Here is a 14,168-nt window from a genome sequence, read left to right on the forward strand (position 1 = left end):
TCGTAGCGAGGGATCCAGACGCCTCTTTTCTCCTGGGTTTGGCATCTCGTCAGGTTCGGCTTGGTCACGTGGGGAGGGACCGTGTTTGAGGCAGAATTCTGCACAATTAATATTGCTTTTCCACTGTGTGTCTGGTTTAATTTGCAGGTGTGACCTTAACGTTGGTGCGCAGAGTGCGAGGTTGAAACATCGTGCCTTTGATGATTTGTTCTTGGAATGTGGGTTTGCAACATTGCGACCTTGGCTGGTTGCTCCGCCGGGCTCATTCTGCAGGATCAGCAACCTGACTCTTGCTTTGTTAATGTCCACGGGAGCTCTTGTTTGAGGCCTACTTGGGCCTGGTGCATAAGTGGTCCGTTTAGTGCATAGGTGCTTTAGGTTATAGTGGCATATAGTTCCATGACCAGTATCGTGTCTTCATTATACTTCTCATGGTGGTAACTGGTTTCAAGAGAAGCGTGAGCAAGCTTTGTAGATGAGTTCATGACGCGTCTTGCGTTTCTGAAAGCCTATGTAAAAAATAATAAAGATGCACGTCCGTGAATATGCCTGTCGCCTACGTCATAGCACTGAGTATATTCTTCGTGTAGATCGGTGTGGGAATGTCCAGTGTGTATATTTGTACAGATGTGCTTCTTCCCGTTGTCTAGGTCGTCATGGCATCTCTAACGACGTGTAGATTTTAGTCTAGTTGGTCCGTGCCGCAGGTGTCGGCATGGCCAGTGCGGGCTGCTGGGCAGGCAGATGGACACATCCGTATGTTCCTGTACCAGGGTATCTGGTCGTCTGGTAAATGGACAAACTCTTCTCGTGGCGGGTGTCTGGGTCGTGACCCTTTAGGCCAAGCACGAGAGGTGAAGGACGGGAGCCTGGTCTTCCATTCTCCCACTTCACCAGTTTGGCGGCCAGTCGGTGTGTCAGAAATGGTAAGATTTCAAAACCATATAGTAATTTAGGTAAGACTTCAAGAGTGTAAAACTTGATTACCAGGGTCACTGAATACTTACAGTATTTAGTAGCAACCTTTTGCATTTGATAGATCAGTTTGTCTGCTTTATCAAGGTAGTATTTCCAATACATGTGGACAGTGAAGCCACTGAAGATATGGAAGCCCAGACAACAAAGTGATCTAATTTTAAGCAATGGGTATCCCCCTATCTTCCATCTGAAAGTGGGGAGTTTTTTTCCGATTAGTTAGTGTAACTACAACAGATTTTTTCCCCATTAAAAGACAGGCCATTACTATCCACATATCTTGAAAACGCCAGCAGTTTCTGCTGGAGACCCACAGGGGTAGAATCGACCAAAAGTATATCGTCTGCATAGGCTGTCCAAGATATTTTCCCACCCTCAATCCTCGGTGTGACAAGCGATGCTGCTGTTATAGGCCCATCCACATCTCTTATGTGTAGGTTAAAGAGAGTCCGTCCAAACAGGCACCCCTGTCGCAAACCATTACCTGTTTGTATAGGCCGTGACAAATCCCCTGGAAGGTTTAATCGAATTTGAATGGAAGAGTGTTCATGTAAATTAATGAGTATGATCAGGAGTCCAGACGGAATACTCATTGATGCCAACTTGGACCACAGTCTTACCCGATCCACCTTGTCAAACGCAAGGGAAAGATCGATTGAGGCTAGATATATCGGGGTGGCGGCTTTCTTACATGCCTTTTCCAAAAAAAGAGTAAAAATTAAGCCCCCTATTTTGGTGCCCATCCCTTTTCGGAAACCAAATTGCTGCATGCAAAGTATCCTATTTTCTACCATCCATTCCTCAATTTTCAGAAGGACTATTCCTGCAAATATTTTTAAATCTGCATCCATGATAGATATCGGGCGGTAATTATATGGGCATCTTCTGTCCCCTTTTTTGTATATTGGGACAATATAGGAAATCCTCCAGGAGGAAGGGATGGTGCGTGTCAACATGATGTCTGAGAATAATATATAAAGAGCCTTAGCCCACAGTTTTGGGTTTCCCTTGAGAGTACTATTAGTAAGACCATTAGGGCCTGCAGCTCGAGAGGTATTAGAAGCCTTAATCTGTTTTTCTATGTCTTCGACATCAAAATTACATAGCCAATTTCCCATTTTAATTGTTTCTCGGCTATTTGTCATAGCAAACTTTCCTTTGTACAAGGTGAGAAGTGAGTGGCCCAGACATCCTCTTGTACACACACAGTTTGTTGCATAACCTGTGTTTTTTCCAATGAGTTTATTAACGTCCAGAAATGCCGGGCAGATGGATCCCTTAATGCGGTAAGCATTGCTGTATTGTCTTTCTCCAGCATATACATCCTATGGCATTTCAACCAGTTTTTTTTGCTTTTTGCTTGTTTAATAGACCTGATTGCCATTAACTTTATATCCTGTTGTTGGTTCGATTTTTGGATTACTCTAATTTGTCGATTAGTGTCGTTTTTTTTCGCCCTTACCATAGGATCGTAAATATGAAAATGTTGGGGTCTTATATTTCCAGTTTTTTTAGGTTTTATGGAACTGTCAATTAGACATTTAACATATTCACAAAAAAGGGAACCGAAAATAGTGTTTGTCTTGTGGAAAGTGTCGTACAGTGGTGCTCATACAGAAAGATGGCATTTAATTTCCCTATGTTACCATCATGCCATCTAATCCTATTCCCCCTGCACGACGCTATCATAGGAGTTGGGAGGGAATCCTGGGTCTGTTTGGCAGAATTCCAATACAGTTTAGCCTCCAAGGTTCTATGATCACTTGAGTAAGATTCACCCACACAAAAGTCAACACAGCGAGCTGCAAGTCGATCTGATAGAAACGTATGATCTATTGCTGATTTTTGTATGCCATTCGACCATGTATGCTCATTTGCTGAGGTTTCAAATACAGAGTTCATATGAGTGAGTCCCCAGGAATGGAAAAGTTTGGACCAGATGTGCCCCTGCATACTTTTACGAGAAGTGGAAAAGGGAGCCCCATCTATCGGTCCCAAAATTCCCATAGATCTAATGGAAATAGAACCCATCCTTTTAAGCATTCCCACGCCATATTTGATTTCTGAGTTAAGATCACCCAATATTATGATATCAAGACCTCTATATTTGTGCAACATGTTTAAAAGGCAAGTATTAATGGATGGCAAGATTTTTTCCATTGCATTCTTTAGCGGATTATAGTAAATGTTCATTACTAACATAAGACTCAAACAATTCAAATTCCTATATTCCAGTATAGTCACCAAGATACCTCTCACAATATTTAGAGATTCCATTACACGCATTCCATTTGCTATTTTTACTGCTGTTAATAGGCCACCCGATGGTCTACCACGGGGCCCATTTGTAGCGTATTGGTATCTACATTCAAAACCGTCCAAATGAAGCGGAACTCTCAACCAGATTTCCTGGATACAAATTACATGCATGAATTTAAATTTGGTACATATCACATTTGAGGTCATCAAAATTGAATGGCCCCTGGAGTTCCATGAAAGAATTTGCCAGCTCTGCGTAAGGTCTATACTACTAAAGTTTCTTTTGCATGGTTTGGATTTGAGAGATAGATTCTCGCAGGGATAGTGCTAACCATCTCCAATCTTGGTCATCTCCTCCCCTTGTCGGGATATTTACATCCCTACTCATGCGACCCTCCTCCCGCCTTGGTGGTGCGATGGGTTTCTGATCTTTGGTGTCCCTATTGCTGTCCTAACCATAACTGAAGATAAGGATATCGTACCCCATCTTATTAAAATGCTCCGTCTCCTGAATTATGAGGTCAAAGATGTTTTGAGACCTCGGGACTATTCTCACGTAATCCATCCGCGAAGGGTGAATAAAGTCCACCAGACAGATATCTTCCGAGGAGATTAGTCTCAATTTTGGAATCTCATTAAACAGTGAGAGGACGCAAGCCCTATTTAGGGAGGGCGGACCACCAATATCACATAGATTATATAGCAAAATGCTTGGATAATCTGGAAGTGCCGGTAACCGCCAGGTCATATTACGCAAGTCACTATCTTTAATGTGGATTGGTGGTATTGGCTGTTCAATAGAACAAGCATCCCCATCCTGATAATGTTTTGTTTGACTATTACTGGAATTAAAGAGTTGTTCAGATAAATTCCCTTGGACTCTTTGTGAGTTCTCCCCCGTACTTGGTTGGATTATCCGAGTATGGTATTTCAGAGACTGCTCGCCTTGCATGTTAATGGGGGAGGCCTCCTCGTGGTCCTGATGGAAGTTACTGTTTCCTTCCTCTTGACTTTCCCATTGTTCCTGATTTTTAAGCTTAGATGCATCTGGTAACAGATCCAATAAAATGTTCTTAATAATCGTTGGGAGGTCACTATTATCTTTCCTCGGTACTTCTGCTTATTGTTGTGGGACAGTTTTTAACCCCAGTGATACTTGGCCCAAGTCCTCCCTTTTGTTTATGTTAGCTGGTTCTGTTTCTAAATATGGAGCCTTGACCGGCAGAAGCCAGAAGACCACCTCCCTTGTTAGTAGGGGATCCAGATTGCCGACCCGTGGTTGAGAGGTAAAGCCCAATCTATTAGATTCCAAAGCTGTCGTTGGGACTTCCTCGTTCTGATTTCGGATCTCCTGCGGTAGGATTTGACTTGAGGTAGATTTTTCCAGTACTGTGTAAAAGTTAGATAATTGGAGCTGTTTTACTTCGTTAGTGTCCTCCCTCTTCAAACTGGGTGGGAGTGATTTGTTTTCAGGCCCAGAGGTTGTGTTTCCTCCTGTAACACTCTTCACCCCCCCTTGTTCTATCTTTATTTTGTTTGTTTTTTGTGATTTTTTATAGTTTTTACTATCCAAGACAGGACTTGGAGGGTTTTGGGACAGGGCTAACATTATGCACCTGCAAAGCCATTTGGCTTTCTTCATTAAGCTGCATCAAGTGTGACAGTGCCACCTCGTTTGTCAAATCTTTGCAATCTTTGTTTTTTATTTGTACCTTTTCCGGAAATTGGTTTTTCTTTAGCTGCCTTTTTTTTGCTTTCAGAGCCAATCGTTTTTGGCGTCTTGAAAGCGAATAGCCCTCACATTCTTGCATTGACATCTTCAGTATTTTGAGAGCCCGCAAGTGAGTTCTTTACATCTTTGGACTTTTCCAGAAGATCTGTTAAGACTGATGGGCTATCTGGAGGACCAGGAGGGGATTTTAGTATCACCATGTTCTTTTTACCCTCCCCAACAGTTGTTTTGAGGGAAGAAGACTGAATCAGAGTAGATACTCCCTGTTCTACTTTATTCATTTTTTGATAGAGTTCTTTCATTACCGTTAGAATTTGTATTTCCCCTTAATCACATGTTTTTAGAATGTTATTTGCAGAAGAAAAATCAGTCATTGTTGATTTAGTTGTTGTTGTTACTGCTAAACTATAACTTGGTTGTTTGTTTAAGGATACACAAGTCTGAGAACTCTGGGATTTAGCTGTCACATGGAGGGGTAGGGTAGGTTTCTCCACTCCTGAGATATCGGTACTGATTTTGCCCATTAGGAAACCTTCCACACGATTAAGTTTGGCTTGTGAGTCTAATACAACCCGTTTCAGATCTCTGATTTCCCAGTGAGTCAACTCATGTCCCTTATCCAGGAGATTTAATATCCTAGAGATTACTGGCAAGGATTCCTCAAAGTGGTCATCGTTCCCCGGTTTTGGGGAACTAGTCAAAGAACCCCTAAGTGGAGGTGAATGATTTCTGGGCTCGGAAGTCAAAGTTTCATTATGCACCCTTAGACCCATCTCACCCTCTTGTGTAAGCAAGTCCGTATTTTCCTCCAAAGACCATTTTTTCCCCCTATCCTCACAGAAAATTGATGCAGAGGGGAGAGGGAAATACGCATTGGCGGAGAATATTCTGTGTGGAGTTAGGGTCTGTATTCGAGGAAGGGTATTAAAGAGATGAACCTTGTCAACACCATTACATGCTGCGTTGACTGGGGTGGAAGGTCCTCTTGAGAGCATTACACGTTTGCTCAGTTCTAATTTCACAGTTTGTGACATCATTGATACATCCAGTTTTGTATCCTCTGACTCCACCAGTTGCTCCACAGACTGTTGTTCAGATTGAGTCTCTCGAATACTCAAGAAACTTGTCTGAATGGGAACTTGTGAGTCAAACGATAAACCCACTGGAGTAAACTTGTCATACTCATCTTCTGACTCATTTCCCCTGTCCCTTGCATGTACCTGTGCGATCATGTGAGATAGTTCCACCTGCTGTATAATGGCAGTTTTTATGTGATTGTTTACTGCCTCATTCCCAAAAAGGTCACTGTCTGCCCCCACCTCCCGACTCACGTCCTTAAAGCTCTCTTTTTGTTCATTTGTATCACATCCTGTCTCCCTCTCAGCCTCGAGTTTAGCCATATCACTTCCGTTATTTAATACCGGGGAGCATTTGGCCTCATTTGATGGATCAATGATAGGGTTTTTTGGAATTGGGGTCGGAAGACAAATTTTCCCATTTCTTAAAACCGTGGCCCTGTCAGAAATTTACAGAAAACACACTTTTCCCATTAACCGGCACCTCACCTCCACACAGCCGCCCAAAGCCCACACCTCTGAATTCAAGCAGTGACTATAACAGGGGGAGGGCTGGGAGCAAAAACAGGGAGGGTGGATTCTTTAAACCAATAAAATGGAAGGGAAAAGAGGGAAAGCAGAAGAAAAAAAAAGGCTCACACTTTAACAATAATGGCGCTCTGAGAGAAAACTAGTCGTGCGCCAGCAGAAAATCAATAAAAGAGTTGTTAATGGCTGTATTTACCCGAGTTCTTTAACCCACTCACCGCGCCTCACCGCCCACCCGAACAGCCAAACAGCACACTTGGCGACACTTGGACGCGCGCGCAGGATGCGCGTTCATGCAGGTTTTATAGGTATTTCTGGGAGTGGTTTGGTGAAGGGGCGTGTCTATGACACGCCGTGCATCTAGGGAAAAAAGGAAAAAAAAAGGAAACGTGTCAGAGTGCGGGTGTTTAGAATCTAGAGGGCTTATGGGAGGGAAGGAGTCAACAGCCCTGCCCAGCCCAAACTCACTACTAGCACACTGAAGCCCAGCCCAGCCCACAGGCACGTAACAACACAGACTAATAATTGCTTGTATGGATAATTACTGTTGTTGCTGAAGTCCAAGAAGCAGCGTTTCGCCGCATGAGAAGAAAAAGGGCTTCCTCTTGCGCATACAGCCTTTTTGCTGATAGGAAAGTCCACGTTATTCTCAATGTCCCATGAGAATCCGGTCCAAACGCCAAACAGCACACTTGGTGACACTTGGATGCGCGTTCATGCAGGTTTTATAGGTATTTCTGGGAGTGGTTTGGCGAAGGGGCGTGTCTATGACACGCTGTGCATTGTTGTTGCTGAAGTCCAAGAAGCAGCGTTTCGCCGCATGAGAAGAAAAAGGGCTTCCTCTTGCGCATACAGCCTTTTTGCTGATAGGAAAGTCCACGTTATTCACAATGTCCCATCAGAGTCTAGTCCAAACGCCAAACAGCACACTTGGCGCCCGTTATTAGCTCCCTGGTCCTTTAACGGCTCCCGCTAAGGGTGGCTGGTTTTACCAGCCGCCCATAGCGGGATCTGCTAAAGGACCTTGGAATGCGGCGGTAAGGGGTTAACGGCACCGGCATCCTTACCGGCGCCGTTAACCCCTTACCGCCGCACTCGGAATGAGGCCCAATGATTTAAAATAGCAATGCTTTCACTTACATATTCAGTTAAACAATTCTACATATATCCCTTTAATGGAAATGAGCATACATTGACAACTAATACATGCATTTAAGATCCGGTTAAACATGGAAAAGGCATTTGTGTACGTGTTATAATAGATTTGTCATGGTTCAATGACAATCACATTAACAATAATGTGTCTTCTTATATAGCCCTTCCTGCTGATTGCTCTTGCTTCCAAGCATAGTAATAATAGTGGCATTTTTGCCAATTGAATCATTTTGAATTTATTGACGATGAATGATGAAGGGCTGAGCCAGCCTTAGCATGCAATTCATACTTGCAAAGTGCAGGCGGGACCAATGTCTAATGCCAGCACTTAATGTGCGCTCAGTACCCCAAGGCATTTAACTATTAATGATATTGGGATTTATACCCTGCTCTGCTGCCACTTGCATGGTCTCCAGGCACTCTGGCAGATCTGAGAGTGAAGTGGGCGAGGTTAGTGGGCAGGGAGGGGAAAGTGCAAGATAGCTTTTCTCTTGTGTTGATGCGTGCAGACTGGCATGGCCCTGAGCTCTGCATGTGGGTAATTTACTAGGTGCTCTGTGTAGAGAGCATAGAGGCACTTGTGGCCAAGGCTGAGCATTGTGTGTGTGCCTGTGGTGCTAGATTGCATTGACCCGCGGTGTGGTATGTAAATTGGTTGCAGAGGTATAGTGTTCTGATGTATGTCATCTGTTGGGATATGTGAGTGGCTTAGTGGGTATGAGTATTGTGAGTAGGAATGTAGAATGTGAGCGTATTAGGGCGGGGAGGAATCAGAGACATGCATGGGAAGAATAACCAGAAAAAAACATCCTTCCCGGTGTCCTTCCCGCACTCCTGCCACTGGTATTCCCCAGACAGGGACCATTTAACTTTCTCATATTGCCAATGTCATTCTCTCTCTCTCTCTCTCTCTCTCTCCCTCTTCCTCTTCCTCTCCCACTTCCTCTCCCTGTTTCTCTTCCTCTTCCTCTCCCTCTTCCTCTTTCTCTTTCGCGTTCTCTTTCTCTTTCTCCCATGTCAATAGGAGATGATGGAAGAGTTTAGTCTAGCTACTCCACTCTTTTTCAGATGCTAGTTCTTGAGAGGCAAGAACTTTCATTTCAGAGAAATGGCTGCTTAATAAATTAATTCCATAGGCACACATTTCAACTTCCCCAACATGTAGATTGGCTGGCTATATGTTGTCTCAAGCTTCACTCTAGCTTGCTCAAGTGCTGTACCTGGTGCCCAGCTGGGTACTTTTGCACTGGATTGCATTTGTCAGGTGATAGGAGCAAGGATCTGAATCCCTGATCATTTCCACCAGAAGTCTACCCTAGTCTCTATTACACGTCTAAAACTCCTCTCAGGCAGTGAACACAGGCGAAGGCTAAAATGAAATTCCCCTCACCATGGCTCACCTGTTGTTGTGCCCGGGCCATTACGTGTGTTTCAGAATGTTGCTGAAACCATGCAGGGGCTACTGCACAGTAAAATGAGGAGAAATACAGATAAAAGGTGGGCTCTGGATTCCTCAATCTGCCCAGTGAAGCTGGGTGCACCATCCCTTGGCCTAATGTGTGTGCCACTCTTTGTTTGCTAGTCTCTATTCGTGTGGCATGGGAGTAAGAGGGGTTCTGTGTTTTCTGGAAGGCTGCTGCGCGGTGAGGAGCAGAGACCAGACCAGAGTTGAAGATAAGAATAATCTGTCTAATTTATGTGGGTGTCTATGAATGAATGAGTGAGCATCTGATGCATTAGTAGGTGCTGAATGCCTGTATGTATTAGAGTGTGCATGGTGTATGAGTGAATGAGTGAATGCTGTCTCAATGAGAGAGTAAATGTTGTGTCAGTGTGTGTGGTGTATGCTTGTGTGTTTGTGCTAGGCCGGGTTGCTGATTTTGAGGGTGGGGGTTTTGGAGTGGGCAAAAGCAAAGATGCCAAAAATAAAATGATGCCATCATTTCTTTACTGCCCATTTTTGATAAAGCAAGCCTGATAAGTGTTATCACGTAACTATACTGGCATTTTGGTGAAGCCAGTCTATCCATTTCTTACTGTAGCATGACATTGTCTACTGGGCATCTTCAATAAAGCAAGTATGATAAGTGTTATTATCTGGCTACACTGGCATTTTGGTGCAGCCAGCCTAGCCATTAGTTACTGTGGCATGACATTTTCTACTGGGTGTTATTGATAAAGCAAACATGACAAGTTTTGTTGCATGGCTAGACTAGTATTTTGGTGCAGCCAGTCTAGGCATTTCTTACTGTGGCATAACATTTTTTTAGTGGGCATCTTTGATAAAGCAAGCAATCTAAGTGTTATTACGGGGCTAGAGAGGCATTTTGATTGAGGCAGTCTAGACACTCCTTTGGCATGCCATTTTGCCGGCATCTATAAAATGGCAATTTATGATAAAGCAGGCATTATAACTGTTATTATGTTTATGCAGCCAATGTAGCTATTTCTTTGGCATGCCATTCTTTTCCGGGTATCTAAAATAATGTGAGCATGGTGAGCTTTATTATGTGGCATGGCTAGACAGGCATTCCGGTACAGCCAATCTAGCTATTTCTTTGGCATGGCATGTTTTACTGGGAATTTATAATAAAGCAAGCATAACAAGTGTTATTATGTGGCTAGACAGACATTTTGGTGCAGCCAGCCTAACTGTTTCTTTGTCATGACATTTTTTAGTGGGTACCTATGATAAAGCAAGCATAATGGGTTATCGTGTGGCTACACTGGCATTATGGTGCAGGCATTCTAGCTAATTCATACTGTGATATGACATTTTCTTAGTGGGAATATTTGATAAAGCACGCAATATAAGTGGTATTATGTGGCTAGACTGGCATTTTGATTGAGGCAGTCTAGCCATTTCTTTGGCATGCCATTTTTATTGGTCATCTGTGAAATGGCAATTTTTGATAAAGCAAGCATGAAAACGGTTATTATGTGGGTGCAGCCAGTGTAGCTATTCCTTTGGCAAGTCATTCTTTTCTGGGTAACTAAAATAACACAAGCATGGTAAGCTTTATTACGTGGCATGGCTAGACAAGCATTTTGGTAAAGGCAATCTAGCTATTTATTTGGCATGGCATGTTTTACTGGGCATTTAATAAAACAAGCATGATAAGTATGATTACGTGGCTAGACTGATATATTTATTTGTGAGATGACAGTTTTTACTGACGTTCTGTGATAAAACAAGCATGATGTATTAATACGTGGCTAAAATGGCATTTTGGTGCATCCAGTTTAGACATGTTTTAATGTCTTAGCATGTGTGGTAGGCCAGAATCAAAAGACAGATAGCTCACTATAGTTTTGTCTATAAACTTTTATTGAGGAAGAAAAACTCCCTATTGTCGCCCTAAAACTCATTTTCCTACACTAAAAGAAGGAAAAGGATTTTGAAAAGGGTCAGTTGGTCGTCGAAATGCATGCTGTCCTCCGGCCAAAAACCTTTCTAACCTGCTTATATCCTACAATTACAAAGAAGCAAAGACTAAAGAAAATGGTGAGGGCTTCGAACCCTAGTTTGGCTCGCTTCTGACCCACACTGTAGATTCCTAACTCCTTGTTAGATAGGTGGTTAAGGGCCGTCGCCCTTAGTACAGTTCCAGCATGGATTTGTGTCATGGCTTTTTTGGGAAAAACAAATTGTCTCTGGGCAACTGGGCCTTCGGTACACTCACAAAAGGCTAACCAAGTCGTTTCCCGAAATGTCTCTGGTGACTAGGTTTCTCCCAGCTTGCTTAGGAACTGCTTTGGCTCAAGCTCTTCTCTGGGGTCTTGGGGTTTCTTTTCCCTGCTAGTGTTTATGAGTCTTTCAATGCTGCTTGGGTTGACCTCTTCTCTCCCCAGTCTCTGGCTCTTTGGGCTCTCAGCCCTTTTTTGTACTTGGCTTATCTCACCTCCTTGTGGGGTGTTTTGCTTATGGCATCCACTCAGACTGGATAGTGGTTCATCCCTGATTAGGCCTTTTGTTCCCAGGCTCTCACTCCTGCTTACGGTATATGGCCTAGGGTCTCAACTTCGGTTCTTTGGGCTTTTAGCCCTTTTCCGTTTCTCAATTATCTTAACCCCGATTGGGGTATTCTTATTCATTCCAATTTTTAGGCTTCTTTCTGCTCTATTTTGGGCTCTTAGTCTCTTTGACCTTTATCGGTCCCCCCTCTGGGGTCTCCGGACTCTTGCCTCCCTGAGGCTGTGTAGCAATTTAGTCCCGCTTAGGCCTTTGGGATGCCTGTCCCGGTGTGGTGTGTCTCTAATTGGCCCCTGTCTTGACTGATGGGGCGGAGTGGACCCTTCGGTGTCCTCCACCCTCTCTACCCTGTACAGGGTCTCCCTCAGCCCCTCTGCTCTCCTCCTGACTCTCCCAAAGACTTGTGTACCTGGTTTGCAGGGAACATTCCTTGGGGTTGGTGGCTGCTCGGTTTCTCCTACCTTGTCAATCTCCACAGCAGTGCACAGTCTCTGGTCCTTTCCGGCGGCTTTCAGTGCTGCCACTCGATCACCACAATGGTAGTCGCATCACTTCTCAATATGGTGGGGTCGGACTCCACAATCCCCTGGTCTGGCAGCAGGGTGCAGCATTACCGGGCATCCTTGCTGCCCAACTCTGCATGCCAACTGCGTGAGACGTCTCTCTGACTCCACCTCAAAGAGGGATGGAACCTTCTCTGCGTCTTGGCTCTGCGGTCGACAGGCCTCATTCCAGTTCTCTCTGTCATTCTTATTCGTGGCAGTAATTTGTTGCTTTTATCTTCATCTCTGGAACGAGATGAAGCAAACCACTTGGCCCTGTGAGGGCAACAGCAACGGGCAGAAGCTAAGCCAGGACAGTCTTCTTACATTGCTTTGGGGTCGTTCCCAAATAGCCCATGATGACATTGGTTGTCTGCGGATGGGGACGGTGCATGTCCTCCGAGAGGGGGTCACCACCAGTGAGATACCACTTGCCCCGTCCCATAGGGGTGTGTAACTTAGCAGGCCCACCTCCCTCTTCCCAAAGAGGATGGTTCTCCTTTGAGAAGAGGGGACACATTGCCTGTATTCGTCACATATGGTAAATTTAATGTCAAAGCCAGTAGAAGTGTGTTCTTACATGGGTAAACATGTCCACATTAGCTGGACCAATGTGGACATGTTTTCATAAAGTTTCATCACGGGCATTATGCGCAAAGGAAACATTAGTATGTTCTTATATGAGAATACTGGCATGTACATCTCCATCAATCTTTTACCTCCAGGCTGTCAACGTTGCATACCCTACTTTCCTTTACATCCCAACAGAAGCTCCTTTTCTTGCCTCTTGTATTCTCTCCAAAATAGATCTAACTCTGATGATTAAATAATTCCAAGCAGGCGGCCTCCTGCCATGGAAAAACTTGCTTCAGCTCTAACAGCTCCGGTTAATAGTGCTTTGGTGTGTGGTGCATTTCCTCACACCTTGAAGAAAACCTGCCTCTCACCTCTTCTCAAGAAAGCCAATGAGGAGCCAAACAGCCCTGCAAACTATCACCTGATTACCAATCCTCCCTTTATTGGTAAGATCATTATAAATATGGTGACCCAAATGCTCCTGGCCTACAGTGAGTCATACAACCTCCTGCATGATCATCCAACTGGCTTGGGGCCTGCTAGAGGCACAGAAACAGCCTTCATGAGAGATCAAACTGTGGGGTCACTGCATGCCGACATCCCAACTATTCTCAACTTCTTGGATCTTTGCGCAGCATTGGATATTGTCAAACAAGCTTCCTTCAACACCTCGAGACCTCCTTTGGATTATCTGGCTCTGCCATTGAGTCGATTACATCCTTCTTAGCAGGTCGGGAAAGTCAAGTCAGGCCTGTCTCTATTCCTTCAAAACCAATCACTCAATCCTGTGAAGCTCCACAAGGTGCCATCCTGTCAACGTGGCTATCTAATGCATATCTCAAACCATGGAATATCTCATCGCACTGCACACTGCCACTACTCAAACCTACACCGATAATATGGAAATTGCATTCTATCGCCAGGGCCCTCCAGATGATCTTCATTAAATCGCAAATTACTTTCTTCAGATTCACAACTAGATGACTGATAATTGATTAAGCCTTACTGCCACAAAGACTGAAATAATGTACCTTGGTACAGTAATTAATCCTCCTTCAATACTCTTTTCTTGGCCCTCATCTGGGGTGCCTTCTATCCCTTGTTCTTCAGCTAAGAACCCGGGAGTTACTTATGATAACCTCCTATTATTTGAACCACACATTCAGGGACTTACTAAGAAGACCCATGCCCAGCTTTGTTTTAAGACGTGTCCCTCCTCTCCTGAATATGACTCACATGGAAAGCAGGTGACATCTGATGTGGTCCTCTCTTGCCTGGACAATTGAAATATTCTCTTCTTCTGTCCCACCAAAATCGATGATGAGGATCACTATCATCATTATCAAAATCAA

This window comes from Ambystoma mexicanum, chromosome 4p (genome assembly GCF_040938575.1).
Source record: "Ambystoma mexicanum isolate Mex_15411 chromosome 4p, UKY_AmexF1_1, whole genome shotgun sequence".
Lineage (NCBI taxonomy): Eukaryota > Metazoa > Chordata > Amphibia > Caudata > Ambystomatidae > Ambystoma > Ambystoma mexicanum.